The sequence below is a fragment of the Athene cunicularia genome (genome assembly GCF_003259725.1).
Source record: "Athene cunicularia isolate RWA chromosome 4 unlocalized genomic scaffold, athCun1 chr4_part3, whole genome shotgun sequence".
NCBI lineage: Eukaryota > Metazoa > Chordata > Aves > Strigiformes > Strigidae > Athene > Athene cunicularia.
The window spans coordinates 4,648,593-4,667,352 of NW_020799100.1; the positions used below are offsets into that span (position 1 = coordinate 4,648,593).

At 42.1% G+C, this 18,760-nt stretch overlaps 1 protein-coding gene across 1 annotated transcript in view; it reads right to left on the reverse strand.

Moving 5' to 3' along the window:
- The window catches only part of NRK (Nik related kinase), a 100,764-nt gene extending 86,265 nt beyond the window's left edge, over window positions 1-14,499 (reverse strand). The window contains exon 1 of the mRNA XM_026848441.1: window positions 14,435-14,499. The gene's annotated coding sequence lies outside the window, so the exon portion shown is untranslated. The remainder of the gene's footprint in view (window positions 1-14,434) is intronic.
- Between the last annotated feature and the right edge of the window lie 4,261 nt (window positions 14,500-18,760).

An 18,760-nucleotide genomic window follows, 5' to 3' on the forward strand; every position in this document is an offset into this window, starting at 1 on the left:
CCTAGTTTTTCCTCAAAACCCAGGAAATTTAAACAACTTCAGAATTTACTTTGATATGTATACCCATCTCTCATCAGTGCTTGTAGGCTACTTTCCTCTAGCCTGTCAACATTACAAAAGTGTTTTCATGTTTGCACCACTGAGACTTACAGAAAATAAGTATTTTTGACATGTTTGCACAAGAAAAATAACAATATTCAATAACAGAATGGTTACAGAAAACCAAGTAAGTAAACAAGAAGGGGTTCTGCAATTAGTCCCGGAGTCACCTTTAGGGATTGGATCCCCAGCACTGATTCTTATTTGCCATTTACTCTGTAATCAAAGGAGAGGTGAGCATAAAGCATGCCACTGTTAGCATTTTATATCCACTTTGAATATATAAGAGAAACGACATCACGTGCAAAGGACTGGAAAAAACAAGGTTCCAAATAATTATTTTTAAAGGCCTAGTTTGCACACATGGTTTGACCCAGTTTAATGAGAAATGTATTTCCAGCTCAGTTTTTTTAACTGTGGACACGCTCACTGGCCTGTATCAGTTTTGTTCGTTGTTTCCTTTTCTTTGATCCAGACACACTGGACATCATTTGCCAAGCACTCTCATCTTTTGCATAACTCCATCTCTGTCCATGCAGTTTCACAGTGGATTTAACAGGAGAGAGATAGAGTGAGTTCTTTGGAAATTCCCATTTATGTTACCAGCGTCTTCTTCTTTTTAAATAAAATTGCTTTAGGAAAGACAGAACTTAACACTGATTAAAAAGCTGACTGGTGTAAGCTTAATATTCATGTGTTTCATGATCCAATGAGAACAGAGGTTTTATCACTAACTGGGACAGCAAATGTTGGCCACAGTCAGGGGTGGGTCCAGCTAGTGGTTTTGCCCTTGCAGCAATCATATGCAAGAACAAGTTTCTGTGGTGAGGCTACAACCTTCTACCTGCTAAAGCTTCCTTTTGTTTTTGCCAAGGGAAAAAAAAAAAAAAAAAGTCAAGAATAATAACGTAAGAATCTATTTTCTGCAAAACCTCAAGAGAGCTGTTGCTCTGCTTCATGCCCAGCTCCAGGCACAGACCCCGTTACATAACGACAGCAGCATCCATGCAAGCCTGTCCTGAGCACACGGGTTGGAAATGCTAAACCTCAGGAGCACAGCCGCAGAAATGAACAGCTACACTCATGGCTAACATGGATATGGCAAACACAACACTGCGGCAAAGGAGGGACATAAAAAAAATTAAGATGTAAAGCCCTCTGCGTCATATCATGCATTTCAAACACTGCTGGCTAATAAAGGTTCTTTCAGCCAGAGCTGATACACAAACATGGATGTCCTCAACAGCCAGGACATAAGCCAGACGTGGCTTATCAAATCAAAACCAACTCCTGGAAACACACCTAGAGAAACACAGAGTCAGCAGCCTGCCCCGAGGTGGGAAAAAAATACAGAAGCTGCAGCTTCCCTGTCTCTCATTCTGATCACATTCCCAGTTTTATAAGGAGACCCCTGGGAATGAAAAGGCATCATGCAATCTCTGGGGACTTTTGATATCACGCAAACACTACCAACAGTGAACAGCTTTGATAACAGGGCACTGTATAATGGCATTCATGCTACTTGCTTGGCAATAAAGGAAGCCAGAAAGGAAGGAAAACCCACTGTTGGTATATGGTCCCATAATCCGAAGGAACAACCCCTCTGGAGTTCAGGCAGTGTTTACACACAACAGGATTCAATCAGTCAGGCTCCCCATTAATAATCACAGTTTATATAGCACCGTGTCATCTCCATCCCAAACTCCACTGGCACCTACAATCCCCGTCCAGCCCTGGTACAGTTCCCATGGGCAGGCTCAGCACTGCCTCTGTTGCAAGGGCAGAGGAGGTGCCTGGAGCCCCACAGTCAAGCCTGTCAAAGTCGTACTAGAAAGCCATCTCTGTAATATAAAGAATTACTCTAATATTAATAACATCAAAATGGAGAGGTCTGCCAGAACTCTGTAATGTAAACAACGCAAGATACACCAACCACAAAAGCTCCGCAAGCCAAGTTGTCTTTAACCTACTCATTATGACATTCAAAACCCATCTGCATGACGGATAGGACAAGTGCCACACAGGCTCCAAGCATCACCCAGGGCTGATAAGGCCATTTTCTTTCATTCCTGGTCAGAGAACTGTGAATTTGGCAGAAGGAAGAAGCCAAATGACATTACACAACCTAACCAGGAATTTGTTGTGACTACTTGCATAGCCTCATGAATGCTTTAGGTGCTTTGCAAACACACACAGAAACCTGATCACTCATCCATGTCTGTACATGCAGATTCCTGTGCCAACCTGAAAATACTCTAACTCCAACATGCAAGCCAGGGATACAGGCCATGCAAAGTCTTCCACCATGTGGGTACCTAGAAACTAACACGATGCAAAGACAGAAGAGAGGAACATAGGAAAGGGTGAATCCTAAACCCTCTCTAACCGTTTTTCTCCAGCCTGTGGGATCAGAGACCTGAGATTCCAGCCTTTTTTTGCAACTTCCTCTATTCAAAATGGTTCTGACCGAAATCTTTCAAGTGTTCAAAAGAAAGGAAAGTTGGAACATCTCTTTATTCCTCATCCTTTCTCCATTTTCAGGTTTTATGGAGAGCATGCTACAATAGACATAGCTTCTCCAGATGCAACCTCTTTTTCTGCCAAGGAAGCTGTCCCACTTGGCCATCCAGCAATCTGCTATGCCCTATGCACATGCACACCTATTCAACAGCATGTGAGCTGGGAGCTCAACAAATTTGGGAAACGTCAGACCTACTTAGGCTGATCTGCACATGCACAAAAAGCCCAGTGTATCCTGAGTGTACCACATTTACTGGCACGTACCACCTCTGCCATGTCCAAGCTGTCCTGGGCCTCTCAACTGCTGGGTTCACTGGGCACATCCTACGCCTCAAGTGTTAATGTGTCTGCCCATGAAATTTGGCAGTCTTCCACCGGAAGAGATGACAAAACATATTATAATGTCTCTGGAAACAAATCACCCTTCATCAGAAAGGAATCCCACAGGAGGAATGGTCTGGTGCACCCAAATCATGCCCTGGTACTGCCTGTCCTCTCTGCAGGTCAAAATGCACACACAGGACCACTTCCCACTGTCAGCAGCTGATGAAAAACTGGAAGACTTCACCACAGCAATTTGATTTTTCAGAGCAGCAGGGATATGCTGGTCCACAATACCTAACTCTACCCTCTGATATTAATAAAAGGCAATTGGGTATCTGCTGATATAATTTGGCTTCTGGGGGCAGAATGTTTACAAGAAACCTGTTAGAATAAATATTTCATGTTAGACTGCAAAAAGCAAATATTAAAGCAAAAACATTTTTTCCTAATTCTTTCCATATAAGATGGCATCATCATGGACAATCTGTGTAAATAATACATTTGAGTCCATTATCTAAGCCATATGTGTATTTATTTTATGTCAGTTTTCTTGCATATTTTAGTATAATTGTCTGTAGGTTTAAAGCCAAGAGTAAAACAAGAGTAGACAAATCTACCACAGTAGAAATAATCAGTAAATTGGTTACTCTTTTGTTATTTTTAAATACTAGGAAAAATCCATGCTAAAATTTAGCATAATAAACAAGAAAGATAGAAAATTCCTCAAGTTCAGTAAAATAAATATTTTCAGAAGGCCACCACACATTTCTCTTATGCCCTTTTCTTCAACATGTTTCCACTTCTAACAACAGAAATACAAGAAAAAAAATGGATTGAAAATGCTGATATCAGATGTAGCAGTTGTGCAATTGTAGAGTCAGAAAATGGAATTTAGTCGATTCCAGTATTCAGTAAACCTCAACAAAATGTCAGTATTTTGCCAACTGGTCTCACTTTCAGTTGTAAACACTCCTCACAGAATGGAAAGTCAGAAGAATTCACATTAATATTCGCAGTTATTTTGGTAATGCCAAATTATTTCAGTACAATAGTACCTTTTCTATCTGAGTACACAGTACTAAAGATAATATTTGAAATATTAAACATCCTGCTAAATTAAAACATGTGTTCAAACAAAGCAAATGAAATGCAATGTTTTGATGTTTCTTAAACAAAGTTTAAAAGCAAAGCCAACTAATTTCTTAAAATTTTCCCACTAATGTTTCTGTTGAACCCAACATATTAGATTCAAGTGAACTGTTTTCAAACAGCGTGTTGTTTAGTAAGTGGCTGCTAACCAATTCTCACAAATCACCTCCGTAACTACACTAATTCCCCCTAACCAGAATCTCAAGACTCTTCACAAAAAACAAGGACTGCCTCCATTTTAATAGCTACAGTCACAAGGAGAGCTCCATTTCCAGCAAATCCATGTGTTTTCAAGCCATGATGAGTGGCAGAGGCAAGAAGAAAAGCTAGATCTCCTGAACTACAGCTGCCCACATCAACCCCTCTCTTACCTTTATGAAAAAGTGTATTTCTTACACGATGGGGGCACCTAAAAGCACTGCCATAGACTATTACATATGAGCTAGTAACATTACTTGTGCAGGGCACTGAAAAGGCCACAGTTTGCTACAAAGTATGTCTTCTGGATTGTTCACTCCCTAAGATCTCGGAAGTTACTAAAGTTTCATGTTTTCATGGGGAGAAAGAAGGGGATGAGGAAGAAACGACCTTTGAAAACGCACTTCTAAAGCAAACCTTAAAAATCTTTCAGGAATCCCACAAAGTCAGTAGGTTACAAGGGCAGGCTTATAACACACAAGGGCTTTCAAAAAATTTAAAAAGCATACTACAAAGAGCTGAAAAATAGTTTCTTCTTTAGTTTTATTCCCAAGATTCGTATTCACAGATCTGCTCGGGTTAAGAAAATTACTGCTGGCCAGCAGCCTAAGAACAGCTGAATACCAGACAGGGGAAGTGCAATTTTATCACATTTATGGATTTTACAATTGAAATTGGACATTACAATTTAAAATTACTTACTGGAAATTTCATTATGATAGGACAAGGGGCTGACCTGCATCTGCGTCTACTGACTGAGCAAGCTGTTTGACCCCAGCTGACAATAAAAACTGGCTTTTAAACTCCATTTCCCCACAAATGCCTTGGAAGGGCAGGATCATCAGTTGTCGCACCAGATTTTGCTGCTGTCCATCCAGGCACTCGCAGTCTGAATAGCTGTGCTACCTCCAAACCCAGCCGTGCTTGGCGTTAAAGCCAGCAGGAAGATCAGCGCTGGGCCAAACGCCGCTTTCTGCCCGAGCAGGGGAGCGGCGATGCCCCCGAGGATCGGAGGGCAGCACTGCCACAGAGCCCGGCCTGAATCCACGCGGCACTGGGAGACATCACCAGACGTGCTCTCTGGAGCAGCTCTTCCCAGCAGCGAGCACAAGGACCAACACAACAACGGGGTTTGCTACTGCCACAAGTTAGCTCCAGCCCTACCCCAAGCACTGCCCTAAGCTCAAGTACCGAGCACACTGGAAACCTTTCTTGCACAAGCATGGTAGTGCCTTTAACTGCTCCCAGATGGCCTTCACGGGGCAAAAGTTACGTCTCCACAGCTACAACTGAGCAGCTGCTAATACAATTGCTTCTTGCAGTGTTATTTCACAATGTGCCTGCTCTCACTCAAGCCAGACTGACTAGGAGTTAACACAAGCTCATCTCTGTAGTGCAGATACTGAGCTGAGAGCAGAATAAACTATAGATGCATTCTGCAGTTCAAGCAGATCAACTTCTATGCTACTTAGGGGAGAAAAACCCACCAGAGAGACTGATCAGGTATTGGGGAAGAAAGAAAAAGGTGAGGGTGGGGAAGTCAGAAGTAGGACAGAGCTCAACCAGGCCCAAGCTCCTGGTCACAGTGCCAATGCAGCAGACACCCCAGCAGGAGATTTTAGAGCTCAGGTTGCTGAAGTGAAACAGGAGCTAAAGTGAACAGCTTTGCAACAGTCCCACTGCGCACAATCACTGGTCTGTGCATGCTGGAAATGCTGCATTATGTCCAACCCATGAAAAAGATCTATCCATTACAGACTTCAGCAGGAGAATTTGCCTCTTCGTGGACTATTTCTGATGCTGGATTTTCCAGTGACACCTGCAACAAAGCACTACTGCTACAGGATTACTGGAGACCCCACTCAACACATAGATAAAAAGCCTCCTTCAGAACAGAATCGCAATTTAGATTTCTAAACTGTATATTTGGTTCCCAAGATCTCATCCTGCAGGACTTAACTATTTGACTCAACATAGCAAACTTGTGAATACTCAAAGAGCAAACTATAAAGCACTATTATGGATGATCCTTGTACATAAATATGGGTTCCTCAGGCAATAAACAAATTCTAAACCATTCTTATAAAAAAGTACCTGAAGACCAGGCATGAAACTATAAGAATATTTACTGCTGGTGAAGACAATGTCTTGTCTCTGTAGACAATGGAAAAGGACAGAAGAGCAGCACACACTCCACAACAGACCAATTCATCACGCTGTCAAGTTTAAAGCACCAAATGTTGGATATGTCTATGAAGTACAAATAACAATATAAAAAAAAAAAAAAAGACAAGCAGGCTATCAATATTTTTAGGAAACCAACTGATATGTTGCTTTTATTATGCTCTATTAGCTGTAGCCCAGAGGTACCAAAGAGGGACTTTCAACAAATGTACCTGCATCCTTCAGGTCATTAAAGCAGACCTGGGAACTACCATTCACATGGAGCTATAAGAAAGAATCAAGAGGCATGGATATAAGGGAATGTGTGCTTGCAAGGCACGAAACTTCTGCGATTCATTCAGAAAAAGGTACAGTTACTAAAGCTAACCTGCAGTGACAGCCACCTCAAACATCTACAAACAACATGCTAAACTTTATGCTGTTTAAGTAATATCCTATTATTCATTCATTAAATCCAATAGCTCATTATATGTCTGGGAGGTTTTTTGCACTGCAAATAGACAATTTCCCCTGACCTCACTGATTTATTTTGAAGAAGAGATAACATACAATGAAATACTTCTGAGTAGGTCAGGTATTGTAGAACTCAGGCATGCAAAGCACTGGTCACTCTGATGCATATCTTCAAATAAGCAAGATTCTGGATGCTGTTGAGCAGTCATAAGTATTTAAATCAATGTCACTAGTGATGTGCTTAAAGGGTAGCAAAGTGCTTGAGTGGGGAATTAAGAGCTTGAACTATTTCCTACTGTGCTCATATTATCACCAGTGCATTTTTAGCATGTTCTCTTACCTTCAAAATAGCACGTCCCAGTGCCAACATCTTAAGTGTTATGCAACATGAGCTCAAAATGCCACCAGTTTAGGATGAAAATGCACTGCACTCTCATATGGACATTCAGGTCCAAAACATGGAGGAGCTGGAAGTGGCAGGCCTGCCAACAAATTATTTGTAAGGATTTTACTATTCTCTAATGGCTGATATGGCACATCTAATTATTGTACATTCCTCCACTCAAAGAGCCTTTATTGTATAGAAGCACTCCACAGATGAGAGGTTTTTTCACATCCTCACTCTTCTATTTTTGATAAGCTAGTCCTACACTTAAGAATCTTAATTGAATTCCTCTGAAATATTCACTAACTAGAACCAGGATTTCACAATTTGCTAATTAATTTTGCATGTATGATCCATTATTTTAAATTCCAGTGCTGAATATAGTTTGGCATTGCCATTCAAATAAGCACAAACACTATGGAAAAAACCACTCCTGGCTCTGACGACTAAGTACACATGATACACTACCTATTTTACACATATGTTTCAAATAAGTAATTTCCCCTACTTCTTTTCTGTATTCTCCAAGTCAGTCATTCACAGTCTAGTAGGCTGAACTGACAGTAGGTATGTTCTGTCCACTGAGGTTCACATGTCCTGTACTCAAGATTGGAAAAGACTTCTGGGAACATATGTTCCCACCTTCTGTTAAAGCAGGGCCATAAGTTAGGTTACCCAAAACAGTGTCAACGAGCCTCAGATATTTCCACCATCCTGGGAAACCTACTACAATGTTGACTTGTTTTCATGGTAAAGAATTTTTTTCTTACCGTCACTGAAGCACCTGAAGACTGTGACTAGATTTCCCTCAGCCTTCTCCTTCCCTAGGTTGAAAAAATATCCAATTCCTTCAGCCCTTCCTCCTTCATGTCTAAAGTTCTTCAACCCTCTAAATGTTTCAGTGGCCCTCTCTGGAACTGGATGGGACACTGTTATTACAGGTGTGGCCTATTAAGAGCAGGGGAAGTAATCACATTCCCTGATTTGTTTGCTACACTCTTGCTGGCATAGCCTAAGGCACAGTTTGCTCTTGTTGCTGCAAGGATGCACTGCCAACTCCAGACCCTTTCTGATGAAGGAGGAAAAGGACCAATGTGGTGGTGTGGAAGCTTTAAGAAAAGCATGAATACATGTATAAGAGTGTATTTAGGAGCTGCAAGCAACAGAGAGAAGAGGACAAAACACATCTAGTAGTATGTGAACTTCGCAGGTGTTACTAAAAATCGGAGGCATGAAGAAGTTAAATACTGAAAGACCAAACCATGCCTCTCTTGTGTATTGATGATATTACAGCCGTGTACACAAAGCTTTCATGGCAACCCGTTCACAAGCATCATAGCATTTCTGATCTTATTACAATGGCAGTAGCACGTACCAAGCTCAGACTTATTCCTGAAAGAGATCCCTGTTGCCATGATTAGCAAACAATCTCCATTATTTGTTTGCACTACTGAACCAAGAATCTACACAATGAGTTGCTGACTCCATCTCGTGCACTGCAGCAATACTTCTTTATACACTGCTGCCTACAGTAATTAACTAGTTTTTCATGTGGACAAGATAATCAGCTATGCTACTAAAAAAAACAAATGAAGAAAATTAATAGACAAACAAGCACTTCTACCAACTGCCAGTGAAACAGAAAGTAGCATTTTGTCATTTCGATATAGAACAACTGATTTCCCTACTTGACTCATCAAAATCTCAGTGCCTTGAAGGCTATGGTTGGCTTCAAAACTGTAACTGACCACAAATGATAACAAAATACCCCATTACAACATGACATTTTTAACGTCTCTGTCTGCAGCAGTCTGGAGACTCTGAAATTGCTTTTCAGCCCCGAGACACATTCTTCAGAAGGTGGCTACTTATGACCCAACCCTAGAAGGGACAGTTTTGAAGTTTTCAGCTTATACATATTCACTTTCTGGATTGCACTGACCATAACTGTAATGTTTCTTGCATTAAACCTTCCAGTAACTGCCTGAGATGCAACCATCTATTAAGGCTTTCAATGTAGTCCACAGACTTTAACACTTCTTAAACTAGCACGGTTGTGTGATTCTTTCCACACAGTAACAAGTCTCAAAAAAAACATGTTCCTTCCCCGCACCCTTCTCAATTTAGTCTCCATTACTTCAGCCAGTTATTCAATGAAATAAATTATGAGGAACTTAGCAAACTTTCAAATTGTTTAAGATAAACTGAAAATTCATATTTATGCTTCACTACACTCCTGCCACTGTATATCAACAGTAAACTCATGTCAACAATTGAAGCATGATGCAATGCCAAGAAACAGCTGTATAAAAAAAACCCAAAAAACAACAAGAAACCCCACCCCCAAAACATTTTCTTACTCAGACCTTCTTCCTTTTTGTATCCAGAGTCTTACATGACTACATAGAAATAAAAATACTGTGTAGAGCCACTACAGAAAGTCAGGGTTGCTTCCACTCTCTGCTAAGCCTCAGCGACAGCATTGCTTCATCTTCATCAGCTGTATTACTGGGAAACCACTTCTTCCTTTTTGATTTTCACAGTCCCAAACCAGAGTACCTCTCTCAAGTTCCCTGTGCCCTCAGACTCCATTAAAGATACAACTGTTTTGCACACACATCAGCTGTAAATCTGTACCAGTTTAGCATCATCCTTCAAGACCATATTCAAAAACATTAGTCCCTGGAACTCACCAAAGACACTGACCTCTCATTCCTGGGCCACTCAAAAATGCCGACCTCAGAAGAGGCCTAATCCACATCATTAAGACAGAGGAAGTCAAAAGCCCCAGTCAGGTGCCTCTTGACATCAGAAACAAGCAGATTGCACAGGTACTGTGGATGACCTCATCTGGCCACAAAATTTTTTTTCGAAGGATGAGGACTCTCAGAGCACAGCTGAATGAGTAGGATCAGGAACAATTCCTCTTTATCTTGATAACTAAAAAAAACAAAGCACCTATCAAGTCAGAGTCCCACAGTCTCCTCCAGAGCTCAAGAGCAACTGTCTAACCCAAACACTTCAAAACTGGCACCCACTTCAGTTGCCCTGTGTCTCCCTTTCCCCATGCACGCACTAGAAAAATGACCCCGTACTGAAAATGAAAAGATAGAAAATGCATTAGCAGACTCCTACTGAAGACATGCCACTCATCAAAGAATATGAAACTAACAGCTGAAGTCTTTGAAAAAAATATTTCACACACACACCCCTCCACCTTGCAGTTTAGTTATTACTAAATGCACAAGCTCAGACCAAGATACAACCGTTCTACATCAAGGGTGATACAAGATCACTATCCAGCTCTTCATAGAAATAGAGTCCAACCATGGAAGGAAAATAAGGCATCCATATAATTAACCTTCTGGAAGTAATGGGAGTAGGCAAAGAATTATTCAAATCACAACACTGTCAGGTCTCGACAGCCATGCGTGCACTGCAAGATACAGCCTCAAGCACACTAAGAGCAGAGCACATAGCAACAGATGTCAGCTTCACAATTTTTTCAAGGGTACCACCTTCAACTGTACACCATGTCACAATAATGTAGTGACTACTAGCAAATGAAAAAAGATGGTGCTATAAATCTCCTAGATTTCTGCAGTTTTACTGTCATCCCAAACAAGATGTAACTCAAGCTTCCCCAAGCAGCCTGCGAGACAGGGTTCCAAGTAATCTTGGCTGCAGCCCATGGAGGAAGCAAAACCCAAGAACTTGTGGGTGACACCTTCAGCAATCTCACTTCTTCCCAGGTGACATCAACAGTTATGCAATGCAAAACACTGCTCTGCCCTGTCTGAAGGTCCTTATGGATCTGCAGCTCTAAAAAACACCCAAAATGCTGGCCCTCATACTTTGGAGAGCAACCTCATGTCCCCCCCAGAGTCTCTGTGGTCCCTGGCCTTGAGGGTTCCCAGGAAGATGGACAGCCCTTGCAAAAAGCAGTTCATGGGAAATTCAGAAACTTCTCTTTCCCTTATGCATTCAATGGGGATGGTGCAGAGACTGGACACAGCCAGACTTTCACACTCCAGAGTTCAGGAAACAAAGGCATGAAAGACTCCTACTTCTCCAACCACCAGCAAATGCACTTCAGAGAAGACTCTCTGCTATCACCTTCCATGATGTTATTCAGAATTGCCTCTTACATAGTATTGTTCTTTGGATTTCAGCTCCCGGAAGCCAGCAATTAACTGAAAAGCTCATCTGTCATTTCAAGAGATAATGAAGACTGTCTCATGACTTCTGGGTACCATCTGATTTTTTAATATCTAATTCATACTTTCCAAAAGGCTGAAGTTGCCAGTACTGGCATATTTACATCCTACTACTTCATAGCTTGTCAAACAATCTGCTAGCTTTTAGTCAGTTATTATATGCGAATCCCAACTTTATAACATTTCTAGACAGCTCTAGCATTATCATGGGTACAATTTATACCTCTTCCATTTAATTTAAAAAGACACTGAACTGGAACTGCTCTGGAATAATTCAGTATGAACAATACTCTCCTTCAATAAATCTGTTAAACATTGTTTTCCAAATCTAATGATGAATCCTCCAAATTTTATTTTCATTTTTAATGGAGCTGCATATATTAAAACATACAGCCTTATGAATCATCTTCACAGCCAACCAAACAATTTAGTAATTTTGGACATAGGTTTTTTTAGCCTGAAATAAGTTTTGCTTTCATTATGTGCAAACTACAATGTGTAGCTTCTGAACGTACAGAAGATTCCAACACCTCTGGAGAATAAAAATGTGTTCTAACGAATACGTTATGTGGATAACAGATTACCTTATAACTTAAATATTTATTACAAGCCTATATTAGACAAACTACAAAATTATTCCAGCATTCTCTAATTCACTCCATCAGTCCTAGCATTGTATAGATCAAAGGACATACAGCAGTGAAAGAGAAAAGTGAATACCATAGTCTAACTTTTTATTGTCACTTCAGAAGCAGTTGTTTCATTGCAGCTGCCCTCCTTCTGAGAAAACTTGACATTTTCTCTAGTTGCAAGGCCAGCACCCAGGAGATGCTGAGTATGCTCAGTTAGTGCTCAGAATCTTCTGCAAAGGTATTTCCAAACGCACTGGAGCTTTGGACTGTGTGAAAACAGTCCACAACGGGGACCAAGCCGACTGCCTGCAGTTTGGAGCCCACACTTTGTATCTGTCCACCTCATCATCTGTCTTCTTCAGCTGCCGAGCTCACCAACATCCTCCCCCAAACTGCAGCTCCAACCCCTAAGCAAGCCTCAGCCAAACACCCTACATTGAGTGATCACATGTATTTATATGAATAAAGCCTTTGTTACGGGTGTGCTTGCACAGAGCCAGGGTTACACACAGTCCATCAGCTCTCCATCGCGTGATGCATGTGCACAAAGCTTCCCCTCAGCAACCTCAGCCCTGCAAGACCCTGTCTCTCAGTGCCTTGCTTAGACGTTGCAGCTGGTCCAAGTGCAGAACGAGCTGAGATTCAAATCACCCATTATCCAGGGCTGGCAGACCCTGGTCTCTTGCGTGCTCAGAGGAGAGCAGCCCTTGGGTACAATTTTTAATTGTCATTGTCAATATTTCTTACACATTTTGGTAACTAACATTCTAGTGAACCACAGGATAGCTCAGAACATTTTCTTTTGCAGCAGAGAAACAAACTATGTGGCTGCTTCTTGTTTCTGCCATGATTAAGCAGCCTATCACTCTCCACAACCATACAAGATGACTAGATTGAAATTTTTTCTCTCCCAATGTAAAATAAATCCAGGCATGAAAAGAAAGGCAACTATTTCAGAGGCCATCTGGGAGCTTTAGGATCTTTTTACAGGTAGAAAACTCTGTGATTACAATTACAACGGCACTCTTGAATGTCTCCTGGCTTCTAATCTGTCCATGTGAACTGCTGAGCCTCTATTTTTAATTTAGTAGTACTGACCTCAGTATCTGAATGACAATCTCAGAAACAACACAGACTTAATCACAGCAAGAACTATACGAGAAAGATCCTGCTTCTGACATAAAAATACATTTAAAAAAAAAAAAGTAGTATGGGAAAGCAGAAACTCCCCAGAACTGCTTCTGTAGAAGATTTTTCAGAACCTTTAAAAAAGTATCTGTAATGTCAAAAGGAAACTGAAACGTGATCACGGCAGATCTGCCACCAGAGTATAGACACCAAAACATAACATGTATTCAGTACACTGGAATTGGAGAAAGATGAACAGTCCTGCATTTCTACATTGGGGCCTCTTCTGCATTCTTCTTGCAATAGGGGATCAACACAGAAAGGGCCGGCGCCTCATCACACAGGAGCCTGTCCGCAGTGGGATCTGAGGGAGAAGCAAGACCAGACAGCTTCCTCCAGTGCCGTTACTCTTCCGATGCACCTCCAAGGTTCAGCAGCACAGCCTCTTCCTTCCTCCATCTTCTTTATCCAAGTGGGAACAACACAGATGCCGTTCCCTGTTTTGTCATGTCTATTTTCTTCAATCATTCTTAGGAAAGGCTTCACACTGAAACAACACTTTTCTAGGCTTGTTCTTATAACTACATAAAGGTGTGCATAGTGTACATAGCATGTTACGGCAGACAAGGTTTAATCGCTGTAGTGTACTGACTGGGAGTTCTGCTTTAATACCACGGTGACAAAAGTAATAATGGAAATCAAAAACTTCACAGCCTGCCTGCAAAGCATGGTTAATTGACACCTCTGTCTCGAAGAGTACTGCTTTTTTGGTCTCTGCTGAGGTCTCCACTCAATCCAGGCCAAATTTAGACATCACTGATGTTAATTTGTGCCATCCACTTATTAAATGATTTTTGAAGAGAGAAAATAACCAAAGGACAGAAAATACAGGGCAGAAGGAAGTCAGTACAAAAGCCAACACACTTATCTGACTTGTAGCAGCAAAGAGACATGAAAACAAGAAGGAAGGAAAGAGGCACAGAGTTTCACAGGTGTCACCATTTTCCACTATGCAGAAAAGACAGGAAGATAAACCAGTCTATTACTGGAACAATACTGTCCATCATCTTAAATGGAGGTCACTTCTGCTTTAGGAAAAACAGTTTTATCAAGAACAGCATCATAAATTAAAGAGGCACCCAAACCTTATAGACTTGTCCATATGTCCCATTTCCAACAACCTGCACCAGTTCAAATATTCCTGCAGGGTCCTGCAAAAAGCAGAAGAAATGACATTATTTGCAGGAAAGCAACCACTCCATAATGGAACATAGCTGTACACAATCAAAATGAAAACATCTGTGGCACATCTCCTAATGATCTGTATTACACACTAAAAGGGAATCAGCCAAATAACAGTATAAGAAATATATTAACATTAAAGGTTTTAGTCAAGTTTTTCAAAACTCTACACACGAAACAACATGGCGAAGATTTGCAGCATGGCAGTACAGCAGATACAATAAAAAGATGGAATGCATGAAGAATACAAGAATTCAACCATTCAGTTTAGCAGCAGAATAAGGAATAAACTTCAGGCTTCCTGAGCCTTAAAACACTGAGCTAGCCTGGAGGCTGCTGTCTTCTGCTATGAAACTCTTAGCACTAGCAATGCAACACAGGAAAGATCCTAAATAATAGAATTGAAAAAATACTATATAAAGCGCCTAAGCCCAATTACCTAACGAAAGGGAAATGCATCATCCCAGGTGATCTTAACACTACAGGTGGGCTGAGAACACCCAGTGTCCTGCTTTGCAAACAGAACGAGGTGATTTTGACAGATGTATTGAACTCTTGGCTTTGAACCCAAACTAGATGGCTGCTGATTTACAAAAAAGATTCAGGTGTCAGGTGATCAGTGTGCCATACCACATGAACCAGTTGCTCTAAAACCAACCACCACAGCAAATGTTCTTCCCCAATAATGAGATGTTGCAGCCTTTCAGATATAGGAAGACCATCTTGTTGCAAGGCATGGGCAAGTAAATGTTCACTCCTGCATGACTGAGCACATTAAGGGATCTGTTGCTTCAGTTAAAACTCACTTGAGAGATTTATATAAAAACATTAAGAACTCAAGAGACCAGTTTCTTGGTTTCTGGCTGAGCCATTTATCAGTCCACTCATTTCTTGGGATGATATCACTAAGATATTTATATAAAATATTATTAACTCCATGTGTCAGTTTTACCACATCTGTTTCAGCAATCTGTCATGTCAGTTGATGCCTATTGGTACAGCTGAAGGATGCGATACAGAAAAACATTATCTCAGAAGTGCAATTCCTTCTATGACTCTGGTTGCAAAAATACCCTTTTTTTAAGGTATCAAGCTACTTCTCCACATCACTTACATGGAGGGTTTTTTTAATATAAATAAAGCTTTCTTCATATCTGATAGGGAAATGTTTGCCTCAGCAAAATCCCAGTGGAAACATACAGGCTTTTTTCTGAGCAGATTCTGCCTTTATTGGCACAACTATCATGATGAATGGCAATAGTTTTCACTGTTAGAGCAACACAGCAGAGACTTCCACAACTGAAAGTACTAATCAGTTCATTTGTTTTTGCTTTTAAGTTAAATGAGTTCTAATCTTATACTTCCTGGATTGTCAGTCTCACAGGACTTTTAATTTAAAAAAACCTAATGCATAAACCAGATCAAATCACTTACTTTTGACCCATGCACGAGTCAGTCTGTGTCATTTCTGTCTCTCGTTTTTAAGACCAGGTAGTAAGGCATGGCCTTCCAAACTTAAAGCCCAATTCCAAAAGCCCTCACACAAAAGGAAATCAATAGGATCACTCGCGTACGGAGCTACGCACAAGCATAAGAATGCTTGCAACACTGGGATCTTTGTAAAGTGCTTTGATTCCTTCTCATTTCTTCACTAGTCTTGGACGTGAAGGAGCCATATGCTTTGCATTAGCAGAGCTAAAGTCAGCAATAATCCAGTGCTGCTGCTAAAGCAACAGGTGGGTGGTACAAACCTCTACTTCATGTGCAACCTTCCTACGGAGCTGCGCTGGGGGTTGCACGTGGTCTGTGCAGTAAAACACATGGCACCTCTCTGAGGAACTCTTCCAGATAAGCTGTGCCCCCATGCACAGTATCTACTGTCCTCCTCTGTGGGAAGCACGCGTAGCACCCCATTTCCACACCTCTTCTGCAGAAAGTAGCACTGCTGAATTGAGATGTTCACAGCACGTAGAAACCTTGAGGAACTGCATTTTCAACTCGGAGTTTGCAGTTGCCCCTCTCACTTAAATGCATGCTTTGTCCTCATTCTTCTCCAAGATTATTTATTATGCAAACATAGTAATTTAATGTGCCCCAAAATCAGCTTCTCTCCCTCCAAGCAATTTCATTCTGATTTAGCATCCTAATAGCTTGCTTCTAAAGGTTTCAGACGCTCTAGGAAAACCCCAAACAATTCTCTAAATAAATGTTAGCATTAACTTTAATCCTACCCTGTCCTTGCTAGCCAATTGAGCATTAAAGTCTCAAGCCTCCGCAGCTCTGAGTGCAGCCAAAATACTTGGCCATGTCTCTTCTTTTAATCAGGACACTGTAGTGAACCGAGCCTTGTTAAGAGTCATAAAGGATATTAATCTGGGCTCTGACTTTGGTCCTTGGATTGCCCTTGTTTGCTTGGATATCAGCTCTGCATCGCTCGCTGGCATTTTTCACAATGGGCCAACTTCTTAATTATCCCAGCGTTAGGTATCATCCTTGATGTAGTGCTTCCTCTCTGCTACCATTTAAGCCCCATGGACCGTCTAACCCTTCACCAGCCAGCACCTGCCAAATTGCTAGGTTCGCTTTGACAAATGCCAAAATCCTGGCCTGAACATTCATCACTTTAAGGTTAATTACTGTAATGCACTGTACCATATGGTGGCCTTCTTGCTTTCCTGCAAGTCATCTGCAGAGTACTCAAAAGGCAAGAGCAAGACTGCTGACCCAGAGGCACCCAGGCCACATCCATCTCCTCTGCAAGGCAGAATGAAAATCAACGCACACAGCAAGAGCCCGACTGAGACGCACCATTCCAAATCTCTGCAGCTGAACAAGATATGGGTGTTGGAAGCTCAAGTTCTTCTACGGGGCCTCTGTGCCTCAGTGCCTGATGCAGAGATCAGAGGCCTTTTAACTGTCCGACTGCCCTGATGAACCCAGGGCAGAAGCACCCCAATAAGATGCTCTGGCCACATTTGGATACTACAGCCTTTCCAGAAACCCCCTCCTTCCAGCAAAAGGAGAAAGCCCTGGCAAGCACTCATTTGGAGTGGAGCAAGGCCAGCCCGTGCACGGTGAAAACGACCCCATTCCCAGCTGTGCTTCCCCACTGGGAGGAGCCCAGCACCAGGCAGCTCCCCTTGGCCCCGGGAACACCAAGCCAAGGCAAAGGTAAAGCACCTGCCTTTACATCTACAGCCCAGACTCACCCGCCTCCCACTTCCCGCTAAGCACGAACCCCTAACCAAGGCTGCTGACATGCTGAAAAGGTTTCCTCTGGAAGGACACATCTGTCACGGCTGAAACATGCAGTGCTTGCAGCCTCTGGGAGGCTTCCACGCTGGACGGTTTGGACACCAAGCCTGCTGTCCAGTTTGCAGCACTGCTCTTTTACAAACTTACACTGGTTTCTTATCATTTCTCTAAGGGGGCAAGATTTATCTGCTAAAGCTCTAAAGAACTTCCACTATTTTGTCTTGCTCCCCTGAGCAGAGCCAGATAAACTCCTGCTGGCCTAGCCAGGGGCCTTGTGCCATCTTCACAAACTTTACTGTCTCTGCTGCCTTTCTTCTTTCTGCCTCCGGTCCAGAACATCCCCCTTGCCATGTGATTATTGCAAACGCTTCTCCCAGCCCTCTTTCACAACCCCCCTCCCCTGTATTTTTTTGAAAGTTGCATTCTTTGGTTTCTCTGGGGCTGACTGCTTTTTGCCACAATTGAACTCTTCCCTCTTCTTCCGTGGAGAGCGCTGCAGAAAAAAAACCTGCCTTGGCTGGCCTGTGTTGATAGGTGGCCAGCTGCTATGTAAAAAAGTGAAGTGGAACTAAGGGGCATCATACACAACCCTGCAAAGTGTTTGTGGACATGAAGCACTGACAGTGTGGCTTTTAATGTGGCCAAAGTTTGGTTTCTGTTAAAAACCCTAAAAGCACGAGAGCATAATGATAAAAATTCAGAGCAAAGTAAGTGAATGCTGACTTTTTTCGCTTGGGGGTAAAAAAAAAAAAAAAAGGCAGCCTAAACCTCAACAAAAAACCCACAAAAGCCAAAACCCCACGCACGTTTTCTTCCAGAAAAATAATTTCTCGATTCTTTCTCCCCACAGCTTCACCTCGCCCTTAGGAACGCCGGTAGCAGTAACTACCGCGGGAGGGGAGCGCGCCCCGCCGGCCGGTCCCGCCAGCGAGGGGGCCGCGACCCCTCGACCCCCCCCCGGGCAGGGCGAGCCC